Here is a 6,381-nt window from a genome sequence, read left to right as displayed (position 1 = left end):
CTATTACATCAGGTAACTGAGACAAATCAGAGCTCCTGAATTTAAACTATTTGCATGGAGAATTGCCAGTCACACAAAATCCCGTACCTTCACCGAGCAATAGGCTGGATCTTTATGTGAACAGTATTGAAAATATATGAAAAAAAGAAATATTAATTGACCATTAAGTCATATAACTTGGGACGCCAAATTCAGGCAAGGTGGAAATTTTACAAAAATTAAACACCTTGGTTATTGCCTGATTATTTCAGGACACATATGTAATAAATATATGCAGGAATGCCAACTGCTCTAATCTAGTCCTACCTCGCCTTACCCACCAAAAACAGTAACAAGAGTAAGAAAAACAGTTTGTTTTTAAACTTTTATTTTTTTTCTTTCTTAACTTACCATGTATAAGCAGGATGTTGACATCAAATAGTAAGACCCTGCAAAAATTACATTGCCTCCATGAAATTAACTTTTTCCCCTCTATAAAATTGGAATATTAAGGTAAGTTCTATCCAGTTTGTGTAAGTATTACAACAATCATATATATAAGTGTAAATGAAAGTCCACTAATACTATAACATGAAAAGGTTAATTTTAATGAATATTATAATTATTAATTTGCTTGAATTTTAGGACACTTAAAATTTCATATTTTGCTACTGGTTGCAAGAAGATAGAGATGGCTTGTATGGTTTATAGCAACATCAAAATTAATAATGCTCCTTATTTGAAGCCTAGAAAAATCATTTCAGTACTTCCTGTTGTTGTTCTTGTTCTTAGGTGCCATCGAGTAGTCTCTGACTCATAGCGACCCTATGCACAGCAGAATGAAACCCTGCCTGGTCCTGCGCCAGCTCCACAATCCTTGCTATACTTGAGCCCATCGCCACAGCCATTGTATCAATCCATCTCATTGAGGGCCTTTCCCTCTTTCCTCGCCCCTCCACCTTACCAAGCATGACATCCTTCTCCAGGGAATGGTCTCTTCTGATAGTATGACCAAAGTAGGTGAGACGAAGTCTGACCATTCTCATTTCCAAGGAGCATTCTGGCTGTACTTCCTCCAGGACAGATTGGTTAGATCTTTTAGGAGTCCATGGCACTTTCACCATTCTTTGCCAGCACCACAACTCAAAAGCATCAACTCTTCTTCAGTCTTCCTTATTCATTGTCCGGCATTCATATGCATTTGAGGCAATTGAAAATACCATGGTTGTGTCAGGCACACCTTAGTCTTCAAAGAGACATCTTTGTTCTTCAGCACTTGAAAGGGGTCCTGTGCAGCTGGTTTGCCCAGTGCTATACGTCATCTGATGTCCCGACTTCTGCTTCCATTGGCGTCAATTGTAGAACTAAGCAATGTGAAGTCTTTGACAACTTCAATCTTTTAGCCATTCAACATGAGGCTGCTTAAAGATCCAGTTGTGAGGATTTTTGTTTCCTCTATATTGAGATGTAATCCACACTGCAGACTGTATTCTTCAATCTTCATAAGTAAGTGCTTCAAGTTATCCTCACTTTCAGCAAGCAAAGTTTTGTTGTAAGTGTATTGCAGGTTGTTAATGATTCTTCCTCTAATCCTGATGCCACGTTCTTCTTCATATAGTCCAAATTCTCAGATTATTTGCTCAGCATAGAGATTGAATAAGTATGGTGAAAGAATACAACCTTGACACACTCCCTTCTTGATTTTTAAACCATGCAGTGTACCCTTGTTCTGTTCAAACAACAGCCTCCTGGTTTATGTGCAAGTTCCTCATAAGTACAATCAAGTGTTCTGGAATTCCCATTCTTCTCAATGTTGCTTATAATTTGTTATGATCCACACAATCAAATGCTTTTGTGTAGTCAGTAAAACACAAGTAAACATCTTTCTGCTATTCTTTGCTCTCAGCCAAGATCCATCTGGCATCAGCAATGATGTCCCTCATTCCACGTCCTCTTCCGAATCCAGGTTGGATTTCCGGAAATTCTGTCAATGTACTGCTGCAATTGTTTTTGAATTACCTTCAGTAAGATTTTACTTGCATGTGATACTAATGATAACACAACCCACTGCCCTCAAGTTGGATCGGACTCATAACAACCTATCCTTGGGTTTCCAAGGTGGTATCTCTATGGAAGTAGATTGCCCAACCTTCCTTCCAAGGAGTAGCTGCTGGATTTGAACTGCCAGCCTTCTGGTTAGCAGTCAAATGCCTTATGCACTACGCCACCAGCACTCCAGATAGTAATGATATTGTTCAATAATTTCCACATTCTGTGGGATCACTTTTCTTTGGAATGGGTACAAATATGGATCTCTTCAGTCAATTGGCCAAGTAGTTGTCTTCCAAATCTCTTGGCATAACCAAATGAGTGCCTCCAAGGGGCATCTGTTTGTTGAAATATCTCAATCGGTATGCCATCAATTCCCAGAGCCTTGTTCTTCGCCAATTCTTTCATTGCAGCTTTGACATCTTCCTTCAGTACCATTGGTTCTAGATCATATGCCACTTCCTGAAATGGATGAAGATTGACCAGGTCTTTTTGGTACAGTGACTCTGTGTATTCTTCCCATCTTCTTTTGATGTTTCCTACATCATTCAATATTTTTCCCATAAAATCTTTCAATATTGCAACTTGAGGCTTAAATTATTTCCTCAGTTCTTTCAGCTTGAAAAATGCCAAGCATGCTCTTCCCTTTTGGTTTTCTAACTCCAGGTCTTTGCACATTTCATTATAGTAATTGGCTTTGTCTGCTCGAGCTGTTCTTTGAAATCTTCTGTTCAGCTCATTTATCTTGTCATTTCTTCCATTTGCTTTAGCTACTCTCCACTCAAGGGCAAGTTTCAGGGTCTCTTCTGATGACATCTGTATTGGTCTTCTTTTTTTCTCTCTTTTTTTTTATTGTGATTTGGGTGAAATTTTACAGATCAAATTCACTTTCCACACAGCAGTTCACATACACTTTGTCTCATAACATTGGCTACAATTTACCCCAATGCAACAGCTCCCCTCCCACTTCCTTCCCATAGTTACCTCTTCCCTGTGTCCATCCCTCCATACCCTCCTTCCCCCAAGCTGTCTCCCAATTGTTTCCATGAATCTTTGGTTTTCTTCATTCTTCTTTGCTCTGGATGAGGAGAAACCCATCGTTGCATCTAGGTGGCTGCTTGCAAGCTCTTAAGATCCCATTCGCTACTCACCAAAGTAGGAAGTGGAACAATGTTTTGTGTTGTATGTTATGCCAATTGAGCTTGATTTCCCCTCTGACTATGGTCCCAAGCCCACAGGTTCAACTACTCGCTCCCTCTGGGTAGCTGGCTATGACCAAGAAGTGACTACAACCTTGTCCCTTGTCAGCTGTACCATACACCTGGGAATTCTTACAGAACATACAAATACACTTATAGAACCATTGTCTGCCAACCCTATACATGTTCTTGGGTACACTCCCTGCTGCATAGACATAACATACCTAATAGTTTAGCCTGTCCACCCATCTATCCACCAGTATACCCATATCTGCCTTCACTGATAACACAGTACTGTATGTGAAAAGGGTTCATCTTTGTTGTCCGCACCTCCCATGTACCTCTCTATGTCTTTCTTTTCCTTAATGCCACCATGTTGATCACTCACATTTGGTACATTGCCCTTCTCTTCACCCAAATCAATACTTTACCTATCTGACAGTGTTCCCTCCCCTTCCTTTCCACCCCTAATAATCAACAAAGAATATTTCCTTCCATATCTAAACCTTTCCTTGACTTTTACAATAACAGACTAACACAATATTTGTCCTTCTGTGATTGACTTATTTCACTCAGCATAATGTCCTCCAAGTTCATCCACGTTAGCGGTGTTTTGCAGATTCTGCATTATTCTTTAGCGTTGCATAGCATTCCATTGTGTGTATGTACCACAGTTTGGTTATCTATTCCTCAGTTCATGGACACCTAGGTTGTTTCCATCTTTTGGCTATTGTAAATAGTGCTGCGATGAACATGGGTGTGCATATGTCTGTTCTTGTCATGGCTCTCACTTCTTTAGGATATATACCTAGTAATGGAATGGCTGGGTCAAACGGTATTTCTAATTCCAACTTTTAAAGGAATCGCCATACTGCTTTCCACAGTGGTTGTACCATTTGACAGTCCCACCAACAGTGTATCAGAGTCCTGATGTCTCCACATCTTCACCAGCATTTGTTATTTTCTGTCTTATTGAACTTTGCTGGAGTGCTGGGGCAAGATGGTATCTCATTGTTATGATTTGCATCTGTCTAATGCCTAATGATTGAGAGCATTTCTTCATATGTTTGTTGGCCACCTGAATATCCTCCTTGGTGAAGTGTCTTTTCATGTCTTCTGCCCATTTTTTAATTGGATTATTTGTCTGTTTGTTATTCAGATGTTGGAGTTTTCTATAAATTCTAGAGATAAGTCCTTTGTCAGATATGCCATTGCCAAATATTTTTTCCCAATCTGTAGATTTTCTTTTGACTCTTTTGGAGAAGTCTTTGGAAGCACATAAAAATTTAATTTTTAGAAGATCCCATTCATCTAATTTCTCTTCTGCTGTCTGTGCATTTTGGTTTATGCTTGATAGTCTATTTATGCCATAATCTATTTATGCCATATATTAGGGCCCCTAAATTTGCCCCTAGTTTTTCCTTGAGGAACTTTATAGTTTTAGGTTTCACATTTAAGAGTTTGATTCATCTGGAGTTAGTTTTTGTGTGTGGTATGAGGTACATATCTTTCATTTTTCAAAACTGGATATCCAATTTAGCCAGCACCATTTATTAACCAACATTCTCCTTCCCATTTAATGGATTTTGGCCCTTTGTCAAAGATCAGCTGACCATAGGTCAATGGATCTATTTCTGCGTTCTCAATTCTATTCCATTGGTCTATGTGTCTGTCATTGTGCCAATACTAGGCAGTTTTTACTACTGTGGCTGTATAGTAGGTTTTGAGATTCGGCAGTGTGAGACCTCCTACTTTGTTCTTCTTCTTCAATACTGCTTTGATTATCTAAGGTCTTTTTCCTTTCCATATAAAGTTAGTGATTGGTTTTTCCATATCCTTAAAAAATATTGATGGATCTGAATTGGGATTGCATTGAATGTATAGATTGCTTTTGGTAGAATTCAGTCTGTTCCTGTTTTGCTTCGTCAGTCGTGATAGAGCCAGTTTGAAGTCCTGCATTAAAGACTGGTAGGAGTTGTCCATAAGTCCACATTTGTAACCCAGAGACTTCCTGTACCATATTTTTATACAAAAAACACACACCTCCTATGTTTGTTTGCCAACCACTTCCTTCACCTGGAAAGTATTTTTGTAAATGCATTATTCAGTGATTACTAAAATACCTCCTGTGGGGAGGGAGCAGATGGAAACCAAATGAAGATGCGTGCTATTTGCATAAAAATATGGATACCCCTGCTTATATTCAACTGGAGCTTAGCCCTAGAATAAAACTTCAAATAATTCAATCAAGTTAGTGCTAGAGAAGTAGGAATGAGTCTTCATCCCTATATATTTAAAAAAAAAAAAACCTCACTGCCTGAGTTGATTCCGACTCATAGTAATCCCCTTTGGGTTTATGAAGCAGTAAATCTTTATGGAATTAGATTGCCCAGTCTTCCTTCCACAGAGTGGTTGGTGGGCTTGTACCACCAACCTTTGGAAACAGTCAAATGCTCTAGGCACTATGCCACCAGAGCCCCTTATAGGTAAGAGAATTAAATGAAGATCCTAGAAAAGAACTTCTTAAACTGTCGTTAGTCAAATCTGAGAAGACGTAAGTTGCTCTCTGTAATGGCCACTCTGGAGCGAGAAACATTAGTACATGAGAGCTGAGGAATATATCTATATGGCAAGCTATGTGAGGCTAGCACCAGCCATATAAGTGACATGTTGCTTCACCTTGTACCTGCCCTGAAGGCAGGTTAAAAAATATAAAACACATTATTGGATGTTAGGAATACAGTTTATAATAGTATTGTTACTGATGTATGTCACATTTGTATGTTATTGTAAGCAGAGAAACATATTCATTAGTGCGATCTTTATATCAGAACATAAGCTCCATGTGGGCAGGGATCTTTTTCTATTTTGTTTATTAATGTATACCAAGCAAATAGAACAGATCCTGGCATAATTTAAACATTCATTAACTATCTGTTGATTGTTTGATACACACTTTAAAACTTTTCCAAAAGCCTAGAGTATTTGCTATGATATCTGAATTTATTTTTTTCTCCAACAAAGAATGGTTTTAAATCATAGAGTATATATTTAAAGAGGCAACATTTTATCTATTAGAAAATATGTGCACGATAATAAACAATATTCTTCATCTTAAAAAATAATAGCCCCTGTAGAGAGAGGAAGGGAAGGA

This window comes from Orycteropus afer, unplaced genomic scaffold (assembly GCF_000298275.1).
Source record: "Orycteropus afer afer isolate SDZICR_OR568_19922 unplaced genomic scaffold, OryAfe1.0 scaffold00669, whole genome shotgun sequence".
Taxonomy (NCBI): domain Eukaryota; kingdom Metazoa; phylum Chordata; class Mammalia; order Tubulidentata; family Orycteropodidae; genus Orycteropus; species Orycteropus afer.
Note: the sequence above shows the minus strand (reverse complement) of the source record.